This window comes from Marmota marmota, unplaced genomic scaffold, assembly GCF_001458135.2.
Source record: "Marmota marmota marmota unplaced genomic scaffold, marMar, whole genome shotgun sequence".
Taxonomy (NCBI): Eukaryota; Metazoa; Chordata; class Mammalia; order Rodentia; family Sciuridae; genus Marmota; species Marmota marmota.
The window spans coordinates 15,463,418-15,480,809 of record NW_026000037.1 but is presented as its reverse complement, the minus strand read 5'-3'; the positions used below and the strand labels follow the sequence as shown (position 1 = coordinate 15,480,809).

The following is a 17,392-nucleotide window of genomic DNA, read 5'->3' as shown; positions in this document are numbered from 1 at the left end:
AAGGGAGGAAGGAAGGAAGGAAGGAAGGAAGGAAGGAAGGAAGGAAGGAAGGAAGGAAGGAAGGAAGGAAGGAAGGAAGGACATTACTAAGCTACCTTTAACTGAAGCTGCTACGGACTGCCACTCTGGCTAACAAGCCTATGTTAATTTCCAAATTCCTTATCAAAAAATAATTTGGTTAGCTTGAATGATCACATTTGGATTGCAGGACCCTGCATCCTTCCTGTGTATGTCCTTGGATGCAGCTGGGACAGCAGGGAGAGAATCTGTTCAACCTGGATCCCTGGGTCCAAAGTGGCTCTTAGGTAGTTGTTTTTAGAACTGGAGAGGGTATCAGGTTCTCTTCCCCTGCTACGGCTTATTCATGTCCAGTGGGCTGTAATATAAATATTGATCAAAGGAATGCACCAGAGCTTTCTAGAACAGTTTCAGTGGTACATACTCCTCTCTTGGTAGGAACTCATCTGTTCACACTGTACCAAGCATTTTAACCACAGTAACTCATTTACTCTTCAAAGTAACAGCATGTTTACAAATGAGGAGACTCAGGCGCAGAAAGGCTATGTGACTTGACCGAGGTCATACAGCTACTGAATAGCAGAGCTCTGGCTTCAACCCAGGAAGTCTGGACCCAGAGTCTACACTGATGACTATTATGATTATTGTCATTATTACTATTATTATTACTACCTTTCTTTTGCAGTGCTGGGGAGGGAACCCAGCATGCTAGGCAAGGGCTCTACCTCTGGCTATATCCCTAGCCCAGGGCTGTTATTTTTCAGAACACTGAACACAATAAGAAAAAAAAAAAGAGGAAAAATACCTTAAATATTTTGATTATGGGTTGTAGCTGATCTTAGAAAGAACATTTTTTGTGGCAATTGTCTAGCTATAGACTCTGAAGAAATAACTAACTGTGGATGTCATGTCTCTCACTTTAGAACATTTAAAAATGAAGTTAGGGCTGGGATTGTGGCTCAGTGGTAGAGCAGTTGCCTAGGATGAGTGAGGCACTGGGTTCGATCCTCAGCACCACAAAAATTAATAAATAAATAAAATAAAGGCATTTAAAAACATGAAGTTAGGGTGTTCTTTTAGGGTTTTATTCCCTTGGGATATATTACTTTTGGCATATATTACTGTTTATGATCTTAAACTATGTATACACAAATCGCCCTGAGGAGTTATTAGATAAAACTCTGTTCTTTGAACCATTGGCCTCTGATCTTGTGTGACGTCCTCAGAGAACCTGCTCTGCTCCTTTGATAACTTCAGCCTTTTGTGAGTTTATTAAAGATACAGCTGTCATTTAGAAACTTTTAATTTGTGTTTTTATGGGGCTTAGGAAAGTGGCAATAGATTAGACCAATTTCTCTATCGGATGTATTTACAGTTTTGAGGTGTTTTGTAATGTTTAAATAAAACTATGTTTTACAAGGGGTTTCTGATTTGGAATAACTTGCTTTGTCATTTATGATGCATTTGAATGTTTTCTTAGGGAAATAAATATTCTGTAACAGACTTTTTAAGTTTGTGTTTAGATCATGCATAAAAACATAAAACTGTATTTAACTTTTATTTTTAGAAGGTAGATTTTTATGAGGTCAGCAGTAAAACACACCTTTTTTTTCTTCTTCTTCTTGTTCTCCTTCTCTCCTTCTCCTTCTCCTTCTCTTTCTTTTTTTAAAATCTAAGGTTTCACTATATTACTCAGGCTGCTCTTGAACTCCTGGGCTCAAGTGATCCTCCTGCCTCAGCCTCCCAAGTATCTTGAACAACAGGTGCACATCAGCCTGCCCGACTTAGGAACACCTTTTAAAGGTCTTACTTGAGAGCATTTAAGGACAGACAGGAGATATATTTGGATTGATATAATTAGGAACTCCAAACATTTACTTTTGGGTTGTAGTAAATAAGATATAAGGATGGCTGTCCCCATAATTAAAATTTTCCTTTATTAAGAATCTTAACATCACCCAAATGACACCAAGGGTAAAGGTGAGAGACATCCCCCTTTTGAGAACAAAAGAACTTTTTAAAAAGGAAGTAAACCTGCTTTTTATTCTGCCTGGGAAGAGGAAAGGGCCAGGTCTGGCACTCAGCATGGACTGCCAGCAGCAGCGAATGTCCCTGGAGCCCAGGTGCCTGGGTGAGTCTTGAGAGGGTCCTGCCAGCTTCCCCTTGCTGAAGGTGGTCTGCGCAGCCGCACTCACCTCTGGATTTAAAGGGCCTGGGTTTTCTAAAACTCTCATGGGTGAGGGGAGATGTAAATCCAAAGTGCTAATCCTTTGTCATCAGTCATAATCCCCAGACACTTCTTTACAAGCTAAGTGTTACTGATTCAATTTGGCCAACTGTGTTTAGCTTCCTTAAAACCTGCTGCAGTTTCAGTTGAGTAAGACATGATTCACTTCCTGCCCTGTAGGGTATAAACCTGCTCCATGGGTTCAGTGTGCGAGTGGTCCCAGCTGCCCACCTTGGAGGGGATGGCAACTTGGGACGCCTTGAGGGTGGCATCTGGGGTTGGAGTGGCAGTTACTAACAGGACATTCTGAAGGGGTTGAATCCGGGCAGGGGGCTCCACTGACTCCTGTTTTCTTTTGTGTTCTTTGTCAGCCTCCCTGTTTTGCAGTAGAATAGACACCTCTAGGTTTCTGGTGAGAGCAGTCATCCCAACATGGTCTCTGTGACGCACATCTTTCTCGGGAGACCCCATGGAGACACTTCAGGGCTGTTCTGAGTAAGGGACTTCCTGAGTCAGGGCTGACTCTCTGGGCGACCTAGATAAAGGATAGAGTTGTTCTGAACACACACACACACACACACACACACACAAATTAGAATCCTGGGAGCACTTGAGTTTGGATGTTCAGAATTTGTGATAATTGTGATATGGCTTTTTACACCTTGAATTTTCGAAAGAGTATCAGTGAACAAAACCAGGCATGGGATAGGATGTTTTACCTATTCAATAAAATAAACTGCTTTTATTTAGAATCAACCTTTTGGGGTGGAGTTGGGGAGGAGGACAAGGAAACAATAAAATCATTGCCAATAAAATCACCAAAGGTCTTAAAGGATGTATCTTCAGAAAATCTTTGTAGTCTATGTATTTGTATCTATTTCCTAGTCACTTGACCTTCATTAATGTGTAAAGTGGTGAATGTTTTCTATTTTTCAATAGACATCTGCATGTCCAGTGACTCTGGGTATGTGGTGGGAAGGCCCTTTATAGTCAAATAGAAAATTCAAAAGGATGATTTTTGCAGTATATAAAAAAAAGAATCTTAACTTCCTAAGATCTTCACTTTAATATTCATCTAAGGGCAAGATTTCTCTGTACAAATGTATTTAGCTTTTCAGAAATATTTCAGTTACTGAAATTGAATATAGTTATTTATATGCTGTTAATGGCCCAACGCTCATTTCCAGATCAGGAATATATTGTATATAAGTTCAACAAAAAGTGAACTTACTACAGCCAATCTTAGTCTCTCACTTTCCTCTGAACATATGTATAAAGGAAGCACCAGATCTATCCTGGTGTTGGTCTTTTGCATTCAAAAGACTAGAAGACACAAACAAGAGTTCCGTTTTGTAGATAAAAATATTTACTTCCATGTGTTAATTTGCACGCCAAGTAAAAATTCTAAAGGATATTTTATTGCTTTGCATACCTTACTTGTTTATGAATTATTTCATGGACAGCAGATTTTTTTATAGCCGTAGTTTTATTTTAAAAGTGAAAATTGAGAGTGGAAGCATTTGTGTTAATTGAGGGTGAGCAGTTGAGTTTGAGGAGGAAGGAAAACATGTACTTTGAGTCTTAAAAATAAAATGTATTGTTATGGGCTATGAATAACCCAGAAGTAGTGTTAACTCATGTGGAAGTCTTTGTGGGATAAAATCTTTGAGTAGAAAGGTAATGAACTGAAAAAATTATTTTCATATATCTGTATAGGACAAATGTTTCACAGAATGCCAGCAGCGTAATTAGCACATTGCATTGAAATGATACTTCATGTGTCCTGCCCTGTGGAATGTTGTGACTCTATAGCATGTGAGTTTGGGGCTTTTTATTTAAATAGGACAATTTATTTATGATCGCATAAAATAACATATTTACACTGTTAAAAATATACTCAGTGCAGAAGGCTTGAGGCAGTTGGAAATCATACCACTCACGGAATATTTGATGGTATTAAGGATAATTATTATATACTTTTTAGATGTGATAATGGTATTGTGGTTCTATTTTTGAAAAAAAAGAGACCATGACTTTTAAAAGTGCATCCTGCGATATTTATAGATGTGATATAATGACTGGAATTTGCTTTAATATAATCTGGGAGGGAAAGGTAGGGAGGGAGTATAGAAACAGGAGAGGCGTTGGCTGGTGTATTGGAAATGTTCAAAAACCAAAGTTTTTTTTTAAAAGAAAACATGCATAAAACTTATCGACTAGAAACACATTGATATTTTTTCAAGGGGAGTTAGGGTTTCAAGGGAAGGAAGTGCCTAAAAATATCAGAGGTTTGATTGCATTGCAATTACATACAGCTATATACAGCTACATGATTTTAAAACCCAATAATATTGTAGTTTTATTTTAATTAAGGCAAGCCTCTGCTTAGGCGAAAGGAAAAAGAACACTTGCCGTTTTGACAACAGTCTTTATTTCAGCGAACATTTCCTTAAAGCCCCTCTTTGCCAGGTACTGTAGAAATCGCTGGAAATTCAAAGAACATGGAGGCGGGCCTTACACTGAAGTCATTGGTGGGATTTCTCCATGGCGTCCCACAGTGTGATGTGATAAGGGTTCTAATAGACTTAGGAAAATCGACTCTGGGAATAGAGGCTGAGCTGATTTTATTCTGCTTTGGTTGGGTGGCTGGGAAGGGGTATGTTTGGGAGTTGGTATCTGAACTGGACCTTGAGGAGTAAATAGAGTTCTTCTGGGCAGAGGCATGGTATGGCTCTGGGAGAATCATGGCAGGCAGAAAAAACAGCAGGATCCATAGCAGGGAGCAGGGGGACATGGGTTGGGCCAGCAGTGCCTGGGTTCATTGAGTATGGAGCAAAACTGGTGAGAGCAGATACAAGAACATCGAAGTAAAATCCAGCGTTCAAGTCCGCCCTGCCAGACGCCAGTAGATTTACATCTGTGAGCCTGATTTTGCAGGTCCAGGGTTAGACTGCACCTGTGTCTTTGAATAGCGTCTGTCACCCCTGCTGGCGCTGAGGGGTTCTAGGTGTCCTGGCTGCAGCATCTCCTCACTCAGGGCACACACTGGCATGGTGTACAGGTGAAGTTTGCTGATGGCCGAAAGCTCTCTAATCCTCTGTCAAACAGATTGCTCCCAGACTTTTGTGGGAGTTCTGGTTGCTTTCTTACTTGAATTGAAAAATAATGGTTGTGTGCAAAACCCATCAGGTAGGGAAATCCTTGGGATTATTTATCGGAGTAGAACCTGGTAGGTCTGATTCTCCCAGAGCAGTGCAAGGGCTATGTGACGGGCTCCCGGTGGGCATCACCCGAGGACAGCTTCGGAGGAAAAACCATCACTTAAGCTTAGTCACCTCATTTGCACAATCCTTTACAAAATTCACGAAGGGGCCCTAGAAATTTCTAGCTAGTCATGCTTTACTTCATATTAGTCATTTGGCTCCTAAAGGATAAGGCCTAAAGGATCCAGGCCTCACCAAACCAAGACACCCCTGGCTTCTGAGCTGCACATGGAAGTTTTTCCATTCTCTATATTTTTGTTCTGAAAAGAACAAATAGCAATATTTTGTCCCTCACCAATTACTATGCAGTTGTATGTAAAATAGAATCAGATACTGTTTGGGGGAACAAGTGAAATGTGATAAATAATTTGGTCCTGACACAAGAAGGGAAGGACCTCATTGATGAGGTCCTCATTGCCAGCATGGATCTGGAACACCTTGTGGAACCAGACCCACACCTCCTGGGTCTGCAAAGAATCTTTGCTGACTTTGGCCCTGCCCAAGGCAGACTGGTGGACACACTGGCTTGTCCCCACCACTTGGCACTAGTGCTTTGGCTTCCTGATCTCTGTGCTCTCACTTTCCTTCTCTTTGACCTTAGTGGCCCCATGACTCCACAGCTGGGCTGTGTAGCCCAAAGGTAAGCCAGTTCTGGGATTACTGGAAGTGAACACATGAGATGGTCTGAGCTCCCCATTTGTACAATCCTTTACTCCCCGTACCACTGCTTCCTTCAGATAGTGATGCTTCTATTCTCTATTGAATAGACCAAGACATTTTTTTTTACATCCCATCCTCGAATAGATTTACATTATATGTCATGCTTGAAGAGCATCAAGTCCACGTATTACCTTTAAAAGTGTGGAACAAGACTTGCAGAAATGGCTACGTTCCTGGGCAGAGGTGGGGAAAGGACAGTTCCATCTTATGGAACCAGAAAGCAGAGGAAATTGTCATACAATCAGAATGACAGGGGTGAGATTGGCCAGATGGATGTCTCCCACTGGCCAAATTTGGGAGAATTTATATCATAGTAAATAAGGTAGTTGATTATCACCAATTTAATAAAATATGAATTCCATTATTTCATGCTGATATAGAAATAGGCCAAATAAATAAATGGGAGGGGGAGGTTAAAGCTCTTATTCAGAGTTAACAAGTAAGTATAAAAGGACTGACAGAGATATAGTCATCAGTGTGCGAGAGTGGAAAGTGTGCATTTGATGAACAACAGGATATTTACATAGTCTCAAAGTATCAACCCACAAATGCCTTAATTAATTAATTACAAAGGCAAATCTAGCTTCGTAGCCAAGAAATCTGGAAGAGATCACTTCATGACAGAGTATCTGACAAATTCAGACTGAGGGTCATTGAATGAGTGGGCCTGGAGTCTTGAAGAATGTCATGTTCAAGAAGACAGAGACCCCCTGGAGAGGGCAGGGCTGGGCTGGAGTTGCATCAGTGGGCAAGTTAGAAGGGAAGGGCAGGTACTTTCTTCTTATTGATGGTGGGAGCCTCTGGCTTTCTTAAGAGCAGGTTCTTAAGCAAGTGTTAAAAGTTGGCCCTTCATATTGAGATGGAGTAGTGGAGAAAAGGCTCTCAAGGTGAAGATTGTAGGAGACATTGCAGAGGCCTGGTCTCCTCTCACAAGAGGGTACAGAAAGGACAAGAGCAACTTGAGTTTCCCAGGTATGTTCCTTCAAGACATTTATATATATTTAGCCCTTATTACCCAAATGATGTTTATCAAATTCTAGAAGAGAAAGGGGAAAAACCCTAAGATGACGTAAGTAAAATCCACAAATGTTTTTATGAATATGTCATGTGTAAGTGTTGGTATTGCCAGAATTCCTTGGAACATTCTAGTCATGGCTGGCCATTCAGAGCAGAGATTATGAACATCCAGTGTGTTTGCAAGCATCTCTCTCTGTGATGTCTTGCAGAAAATTATGCAAACTCTTGAACTTTTCCATGGATAAGCTTAGCCTCAGTTTCATCTGAGATCATCTTTTTCGGGCTTCCCTTGAAGACTTAATGAACAGTGAGGTGGCTAAGTGATCCGGAGAAAGATAAAAGGCCTGTCCACCAACCACTAAGCAGAGTGGCTGTGTCACAGAGGTCATGGACTCATCAAGCTTTCCATGTTTTTTGTAAAATACATCTAATACCATGTTTAATACATGTAGCCTAGGTAAGGTCAGCTCATAAGTATAATGTTTTGACAGCTGGTTAAATGTTTTGTGGCTATGGTTTTTAGGATTTAGTCATAAATAAAACATTTCAAGCACATTTTGACAGGTGTTTAAATACTAACCTAGGAATTCATTATTTATGTTTAAAAATTACGTCTTGTAATTTTCATCTTGTATTGGGATTGATTTCATCATATGAAATTACTTGTTTTTTCTTAATAGGAGTATTTTAGGTTAACCACAAAGCTAGCACCACCTCTTATAACTTTCTGGGAGAAGAAGGATTTATTGTTATGAGGACGACTGAAGTTAGAGTAAGTGTGGAACAGTGTCACCAAGTTGAGCTGCCTGCACCCAAAGCATTATCTTTCTCTGTGCCCTTTTGTCCAAATTTTTTTTTAATGGCTCTTTATAGTTTGCTTTTCAAGTCCACATGACTTTGAATGCTGCCTTTAAATTTAATTACTCTTTCCTGTAAGTACTTTTCTCCACAATGTTTTTCCACAAAAGCATTTGCTGGTCAAAGTTCACCTTTTTTTTTTTTAAATTTTGTGTTAGCTGTAGATGGACACATACCTTTATTTTGTTTATTTATGTTTATGTGGTGCTGAGGATCGAACCCAATGCCTCACACATGCAAAGCAAGCGCTCTACCACTGAGTCACAACCCCAGCCCTGCTTTTTAATACTGTATGAGTGAGACTTTTCTCAGAGGCAGGGCTCTCTCCACCACCAGGAATATGCTCAATGCCAACGACACAGGAGTGTTCGTTTTATTACCCGAGTGTGAAGGGAAAGAATGAAGAGCATTGGAGGAAAGGACGGAGGACACACGTTCACACGGAGGCCTCTGCCCAGGCCTCACCTCCGTCTGTTCCAGCTGCCATCCCGCTCAATGTCACTATGCTTGCTGGCTACTGTCCTGCAGGATCAAGGTCCCTGTGCAGGGTCCGAGCTGGTAGTAATGAAATGCCTTCCAGAGAGGTCAAAACTGAGAAATTCTGCTGTCTAATTTCCGGACCCAGATTTTTAAAAAAAATGTTAAGAGGATCGTCAACGAACCAGAGTTGTTTTTGTCGCCCTCTCCCTCTTGCTGGCTGGTGCATTCCTTGGCTGCAAAGGGACAGTTCACGCACAGTCAGCTACATTTATGCCAGTCACAGCCTCCTCCTTCTCCCATCCACCCCCCTTTCCACTTAAGGTTTCTTTTAGTTTTTGCAAAGCAGCCATGTGAGAGGAATAAAATAATTTTGAAGAGCATTATATGGTGGGAATTTTGACAATGAGTGGAAGATGGTAATTACTCTCTTCCATTAGACTCAGTGGCTTTGGACAGATAAGCTGTATTGAAACGTGTGACCAGGGCATGGGATCATGGATTGTCTTTCACTGTTGTCATGGAGACAGTGATGCAGGTGGCCTATAACTGCCGGGCTGTCAGATCTTATACATCAAACTGGTGCTAAGTGAAAATATGTTAGAGGCATTGGGGAAAAAATTGCCAGCGGTGTTTATAGGATCAGCTGGAGAAAAGCTAGCCTACTTGAAGAAAAGATTTCCGTTAAAAGCTCTAGGTGATTCCGAGGAAGTCAGAGTTTTTACTTTTTATTAATAAGATGAAGGTGGACTATTAAAAGAAAAAAAAATGGCTTCTGGATGTGGCATGGCTGTCTGTGTACACATAATTAACACAATGCCTTTCTTCTTCCCCCTTGAGCTAACGTGATAACACGGTGGCCTCAGAAGAGGCAGGAGACACCTTATGGTCTAGAAGCTTTGCTTGGGGATTAGGGAGCCAGCTCTGCCCACTGAAAGAGGTCTGAGACATCTTTTGCCAGAAAGCATCACTGGATTTTTGCTAGTTAGAAGTGGTAAGGAGTCATTTTGTAAAATTCTAATACAGCGCTTTGAGCATTAGCGGACACTGCTTGCTGCAGAGGTTTATGGAAGGTGCATTCAACTGGGGGTGGGGTGGGGATTGTTCCTTGTCAAGTAGTCACCACACTGCTTCCTTTCTTCTCCCTTCTTCTCTTTTCACAGTCTCTTCTTTCTTTCCTTAAAAATTGACAGACGTCTTCAACTGAAACCCTCACATGCTAAGAGACCACTGGTGTAACTTGTATGTGTGTGATTATGTGGTCCCTTGTCCCAACAAGTTGAAACCTGCTTTATATTTCTCGTAGAATCATGGCATCTTGATAATAGAGGTAGAGGAAAAGTGTGTACATTTCCATTTCCATTTTATATTGAGGGAAACGAGATACTGTGGCGTTCAAAAAGAAGTATTCAGGACAGGACAGGGTGTTCACTGGAGCATCAGAAGGGACACCGGGGCAGTGGGTCCTTTGGTGGCCTGAGTTAGGCAGTGGCTTTACCTTTGACATTGCTCGGGCATATTCTTAAGCAATCAAGTCTAAGTTCATAGGAGTAGGTGAAATCACTCTTCCAACCCATTGGCACATAATCAATCAACCAATCATACTAACAGGGATTCAACTTAACCCAACACACATATTTTGAACATGTACTAAATGGTAGGTATTTAACTTGGTCCTGGTAATGAGTAGGAAGTAGAATCTCAAAATTATTGAGCACCTAGTTTTAAATTAACCTTCACAGTAATCTTGAAAAGTAGTTAGTTACACCATTATCATTTTGCATTTAGAACTTTGACAAAAATAAAATCTAAATGGGGTACACAAGACTCCAGACTCTTTTTTTTTTTTCCACCACGTGGTTTCAAGGGATGGACAAGATTAGCCTCTCCTGCAAGGAGCTCAGAGTTTGTTGAAGAGCCAAAGAAGCACTTAATAACTCCAGGGCAGCTTGTTAAGTGTTCCAAGAGACATAGGAATACAAAACAGGGGACAAGTAACTCCCAAGAGGAGCTCATTGCAGAGATGGCTATTAAAGAGCAAATGGATAATTTGAAGGTAAATGAAGAGGAAAGGGAATTCCAGGCTGGGCAGACTCCACGAGAAAAGACACAAAAGACTGAGACTATGGCACCTTCTGGAATGGCGTGGGCGTGCACGTGTACCCACAGGGGAAAGCCAGGGCTGGGGAAGGTGGCCAGGTGATTCTCTAGAGCCCAGCGGGACTTGTCTTAGGTATGCGATTGGGGATTCCCTGTTGGTTGTAGTTGTTGCCTGCGGAGTCCAGATGAGCTAGAGGTCATTGACTTGCATGGCAGGTCCTTCCACGTTTGGCTTTCTGTTTTATTGATGTTTCTCCCTCAGTGCCTTTTCTTTTTCTCAGAGTATGTATTTCGCTCATCCAACCATTGTTGTTTCATTTCAATTATTCTAGTTAAAGGCTTCTTCTACTTAAAGTGGTTTTTGATCCATAGTCTATGAGACCCTAAATGAAAGGAAATATTAGGTAGAATGGGTGAGGAGACTGGTCCATCAGTCCTGGATGAATCGTTTGAATAACTAAGAGGAGGAGGAGGTTTTATTTGTTAAAAGGACTTCATTGGTGACAGTTCTTCAGTGTTCAGCTTCAGGTGACTGAGCGCTAGACTCAGCCTTCATCTCTGTGCCACACACTGCACAAGGTGCTCCCTGAATGTGGTTTATGTACGTACTGGGGACTGGACCTCCAGCCAGAGATGTTTAGAAATCCTCTGCTGTTTATTTTCTTGTTTTCCTGAAGACATCATTCTCCTGAAACCTCATTCCTGGGTTAGCACATTTTATTCCAGAAATTAATCCCAGGCATTTGCTAAACTGTGCCTAATTTTAGACTAAAAAAAGAAAACTTGTGAACTGCTCTCAAGCTGTGATTGGTTGCCAGTGATTTACAAATTGTCTAGGTGAGTACCATACCAACAATTAAGGGAAAGGTAACATTAAAGCCATTAAAGGTGATAAAATTCAGTGTGGGTGTGCATGGGTCTCCGTGCCATATGACACAAATATAAAAATTAAAATACTAGTACTTTAGAGGTATTTGAAGTATACTGATTTTTAATTAATTAGTTAATTAACTTTTGGACAAAGAAATCAAAGTTAAGGTCACAGTTGCATAAGATAGATTCTTCTTGACCTTCATATTTCACGTATCTGTGGGTGCCTACGTGCGTGTACTTGCTCATGTGTGCACACGCACAATTGTATAGTTCTGTTGGATTGGTAATTCTAAGACAAGTGGCATATAGCAATTCACCCAGTATATCATGTAAGGAAATTTACTAAGAGAGAGGAGAGAGAGAGAGAGAGAGAGAGAGAGAGAGAGAAATCCATTGGCCAAAACTAGGACTTAATGAGGGTTGAGTTCATTTAGAAGGACCGTCCTGGCTGAGTGGAAGCATTAGTACATCTATCCTTGCCTCAAAGCAGGAATGTCAAATCAAAGACAAAGATTTTTTGAAAAACGGGAAATGGAAAATTAATTTGAGCCCTTTCCCCCACAATCGTTTACATGTCTCAGGAGGGAGCCGTTTTTTTCCTTCTTTAAAAGTCACTGTTTACACCAAGACATATCTGGAAATAAAGATGACGAGTGGTCCCTTCAGTTTAGGATGACTGTCCCTAGTGGTGTGGCATAATGCAGAGTGATGGGATTATTAGGAGGAAGTTTTGAAAGTGGGATTAGGAGCATCGAGGTGGAAAAACCAGGCTAGCTCATTTTAAATCGTTTTTGAATTTGGGAAGCTGGAGCCATCTCATGTTCAGTTGTAAGTTTTTCAGGCATAGAGATGTTTTCCTGGTTTGCACCGGGCCATTGCACTTCAGAAGCCCAGGATGTCAGCCTCGGTGGGCCAGGTCCCCTCACTCCACTGATGCATCTTTGACCAGACCGTGAAGAAGATTTGGGTTTCTTCCACCATGTTCCCCACAAGCAGCTTCTGGGTTATATGCTCTCTTATGAATTTGTCAATGAAGCTGTTTAAACAGGCAGCTGTTTGTTCTACTTTATCAATACTAGACTTTGTAAACAAGAAAAATGGATGTGATCTAACTTGAAAATGCCCTGCAGGGAATAATCCTGTTTTGTCAGACAGAGGAAGGGCTGATCTGCTGGCTCTTTTCATGTTTAATTCTTATTATTCATTCCTCAAGGTACTAAGAAGTTCTGCAGGGGTCCTTGGCACTTACTTTGCACTTATTTTAGCCCTGAAAAAGTAGAGCAGGAGAGAGGGATTTGATGAACATTTGAAATGGAGCACCAGACTGAGGCCATGATAAGGCAGGCTTCTCAGGAGGCCTTTGGGTCCATGCACGGTTGTCTGTTATCAGGACTGTTTTGGTCACGATTTTAAAGGGCTTTTTTTTTTTTTTAAGTTATAAAAAGCATGCTTTATCCAAAAAGACACAGAGCAGGAAAGGACTTTCTTTTACACAATGTCTTTTCCGTGATAGGACACATGATCTTAGGTACAAAGCAGGCAGAGTGAGGGTCTTTATGTAGTCAGCTAAGTCAAAGAGCCTCAGGATAAAGATACTTTTGCTCCTTCCATGAGCACTCCGGATCCTCTACTACTACTTGGAAAGTTTAGGGAGAAACACTGGAAAGTCCTTGAATTAATATCTCAGACAAAGGACAATATCACCAACAGATTACCAAAATATGAACATTAAAATATGGCTGTGTGATTGTATATCCCTTTGTTTGGTGAAAAAGAAAAGAGTTTTACAATGATGCCTTCACTCTTTTCTTTAAGGTACTGTTTAAGAAAACACTATTAGTATTGATTTTTGGTATCAAAAGAGCACCGCTGTAAGGTTACTGATGTGATGTATTCAGTGGTACAGGCTGTACCTCTACCAGGAGAGTAGCAGACGGGTATTCTTGTTTGAGTCATTTCCTTACCAATAGGATGCTTCTGGCTTATAAATGAAAATTGGGTCTCTGCTCTGCTGAAGCTGAGAGTGCAGTTTTGATGTTCCTGTGGTTGTAGCCAACACTACTAAAGGTGAATTACAGTTCTTCCCAGTAGCCATGTCTTATCTGGTAAGGCTTAAGCATCTCACAGAGCCCAGGAAGTCGACCCAGTGAGGGTCAGGCAACAGGCAACACAGGTGCCATCTCCTTCTAAGGTACATCCGTTCCTCTGTGTCTCTAATTTGTTGTGGAATTATTCACAGAGAAAAACCATTTCGATATTTCATATCTCTTTAAGACAATACTTGGGCACGTCTTAATGCTTTATATAAAGTCATATCTTCAATATGCTGGTTTAATTTTGTATGAAACTAGAATTTTACATGAAAGGCTTCCTAATGCACAAAAAATCCTCAGTTCTCCCTCAGAACCAAAACAAACACATACATAAACAACAACAATAAAAGAATTCCAATTAGGATTTTCAGAACACAAATACCCATTTAAATGCACCTAACAATTCTCTGCTAGCAGCCACTTTAAATTATTGTTCTTTTTAAAAGGAAAATCCAATAGAGTTGAAAGCTTGTGCTTTTCTAAATACAAGATGCTTTCTGCATTATCTAAAAGTGGGAGAAAGTCACATCTTGCTTCTTTGGATTTAACATATTCTAGCTAATCAGAAAATCTTTATTAATTACATTTATGAGCTATATAGCACTCTAAGAAAGACTTTGTATTATTTTGGTTGCAAAAAAATGTGATGAGAACAATTACATTGTATTTTATCTTGTGATTTTGCAAAAAGCCTGTGATTGCTTTGCGCCTGGGAATGACTTCAGTAGGACATAGCACTGGTCCTGCCCTGTCATTTGAGAAGAGGGTGGGGTTTTCCTGCTGTTACAGCCAAGTCAGCATCCTGGTGGCAGAGAGGGATGGGTTTGGAGGTGAGCTGCATTTCATCCCTTGCCCAGTCAGTTTTTCTGAATCTTATTGTTGCCTTTCTGTATGGTCGGCTTTCCTTCTTCCATACTCTGGCTTTACTCCCTTAACTTTGTATGATGGGTGATTGCAAAAGGTGATTTTCTTTGGTCAGGGAGTGAGGTGGTGTGGAGTATGCAGCACCACAGACACAATTGGGTGGCCCCTAGGAAATGGCAGGGAGCCAGGTGGACACCCCAGCTCTACCACTGACTAGCTTGGTGATTTTGGAAGTTGAATGGTCTTCATTGTGTCCCCCCACCCCAAATTCACAGGTTGAAGCCCCATTCCAGATTGCTACTGTATTTGGAGAGAGGCCTCTTAAGAGTTCATAAAGCTAAATGAGGTCATAAGTTATGAGATTGGTGTTCTTATAAAGAGAAAGGGACTGCAGGGATAAGCAGGTATAAGAAGACCATGTGAGCACACATAGAGAAGTGGCCCTCTGCAGGCCTCAGAGAGCGGCCCGGAGAAACCAACACAGCTGGCCCTTTATCTTGGACTTCCACTATTCCAGAACTGGAAGAAAACTAGTGTCAGTTGTTTTGTTATGGCAGAAATAGAAAAGAAATTCAGAAGGATACTGAAATCTCTCTAAGCTCCCATGTTCCCAGCTTAAAGTTGATGTTAGAAATTGATCTAATACTATAGGGTTCTGTATGAGAAAGAATGGAATGAAGCAGTTGGCCCAGTGCTACCATGACGCCTTCTCCAAGATGGAGAATTTCTGTCTGACAGGCAAGTGTCTATTTCATATATGACTTTTGGGTGAGTACTTAGCATTATTAAAAAAAAAAAAAAAACCACAAACCATTGAGCATGTTAAGTTTCAAGTTGTCCACCATATTTTGTCTGACTGATATCTTGGAGAAGAACCATGCTTAGATGATTATTTTCTGGTTCCAACATGTGTTATATCTCCTTGGAGAGTGAGTCATATTCTCCATACATCTTGGTGTTGTTCTATTTACTGTACCTTACAGATGGTAACAGGGAAGCCTGGCAGATGTCAAGCAAGTGCTCAGCTGACAAATTTCACACATGGAATTACATGTACTAATTCAGGTCATTTTATGTCCTAGGATCACATATCTGCAGAATAACAACAGCACCTTGAGTTTATGTAAATTTTGGCCAACGAACTGGGATCTGAGGGGTTTTCCACCCATGACCTCATTTCCCTTGTGGTCAGGTATGCTTCTCCCCAGTTGACAACTAGACACATGAAGGCACAAACATTTCTTCCTTCCCTGCATGGGAGGTGATGGGGATAGAGGATAGATGGAGGATCTCCTGGTTTCAGGACAGTGTTTACCGGATTGTTCCTGAAGTTATCTATTAACTACATCTGTCCAAATATTAGTGACAATTCTGATCTTTCACTTCTCAAAGTGAAGAACAGAGCTTAGGTTCTTACCTCCCAGTCTTCGGGTACAGTCTCTTTACTGGGCAATCAGTGAATGGGCAATCAGTGAATCTGATGCTCAAAGAAATGGTGTTGGACACCGGCTGTGTGCCACACCCAGGAGGGAGGTATAATATAAAACATGAATGCTTCTTTCAGATGCTGAGATGAGAGACCTACTGGGCTCTAGGGCAGTTGTGGTGGTGATACACTGGTATTATACATACTTCTTTAAGTTCCCTTTACCCTTGGTTATTCTATTCATTGACGAATAAGTCTTATTTTCAGAGGAAGCGTGTTCTTTTAGGTTGGTAGGACACTGAGTCAAAAGTGACTAAGATGGGGTCCCAGTTACCTATTGCTGCCTAGCAAACCACGCTAAAACCTGCTGGCTTAAAAAACAACAATCATCGTTTATGTATACCTGATTTTGTTGATCATGACTTGAAGCAGAGATCAGCTAGGTGATTCTTCTCTTCTGTGTAGCATTGACTCTGGTCACTTGAGGGCATTTAGTCAATGGCTGGTCTGGTCTGGAGGGACCAGTATGGCTCCACTCATCTGCCTGGCACCTTGGCAAGATGCCCAGAAGGCTAAGCTCCCCTAGGTCCCCATGCCTTTCCATGTCACCTTGGAGCCTCTCCACGTGTTTTCTCCAGTAGAGTAATCATATTCCTTACAGCAAAGTTCAGGGTTCTAAGAGACCAAGGCCAAAGCTGTTAGTCCTATCAGATACTGGGTTTGGAAATGGCGTACAATCACTTCTAAACTCTATTTGCCCAAGCAGTTTCAGCAGCTCATTCAAGGGAAGAGAAAGAGACTCACCTGTCCATGGGAGAAGGATTTTTCTCCACTAAGGAATTCCTCTGATTTTTAAAGGCATTTTTTTTTTTTAGAGTTTATTTATTCTATCTTTTCAGGTCAAGAAATTATCAGTTTGGGTGTCATCTTCATACAAGGAATGCTAAAACTTCAGGGTTATTTTGTTAAATGAATAAAATTTGGTCTCTTGTCATGGAGGAACCAACAATCCAGTGGAGAGGACCATCATTGATATGGGTAACTGTAGGTCACAGAGTTTAAGTGACAAACCTGAGAGGCATGGTGGATGCCTGAGTGAGGATCACTGAGGTGGCCAGGGAAGTCAGGGAGGCTTCAAAAGAGAAGATGGTACTTGAGCCCAGCCTTGGAGGGAACAGTGATCTCTACAGATGGGAGGGTTGGGGTAGGGTGGCAGCCAGGAGGGGAGCAGCAGAAGGCAGTGTACCAGAGCAGATGGTATATCCCGGAACAATGACTGCAGCCTGGGACATGGGGGCTGTGGTCATTCAGGGGCAGGGGTGGGTGGTCACAAGAGGTGAGGCTGAACAGATGGGTTGGGGGCATGTGGACTTTGCTCTGAATGCAGATTCATTCTGAATGTGATCCCATTGCAGGATCTGCAGCAGAGAGAGCCGTGGTCAAATTTCCCATGTTG

At 41.4% G+C, this 17,392-nt stretch overlaps 1 protein-coding gene and 1 long non-coding RNA gene across 3 annotated transcripts in view; one reads left to right on the top strand and one right to left on the bottom strand.

The window, feature by feature from the left end:
• LOC125619354 overlaps positions 1-5,303 on the bottom strand; it is a 10,537-nt gene extending 5,234 nt beyond the window's left edge. The window contains exons 1-2 of the long non-coding RNA XR_007350855.1: positions 5,292-5,303; positions 3,462-3,471 (exon numbers count right to left, since the gene is read on the bottom strand). This is a non-coding gene — a long non-coding RNA (uncharacterized LOC125619354). The remainder of the gene's footprint in view (positions 1-3,461; positions 3,472-5,291) is intronic.
• Maml3 (mastermind like transcriptional coactivator 3) overlaps positions 1-17,392 on the top strand; it is a 394,119-nt gene that overhangs the window by 33,046 nt on the left and 343,681 nt on the right. The window lies entirely within an intron of this gene.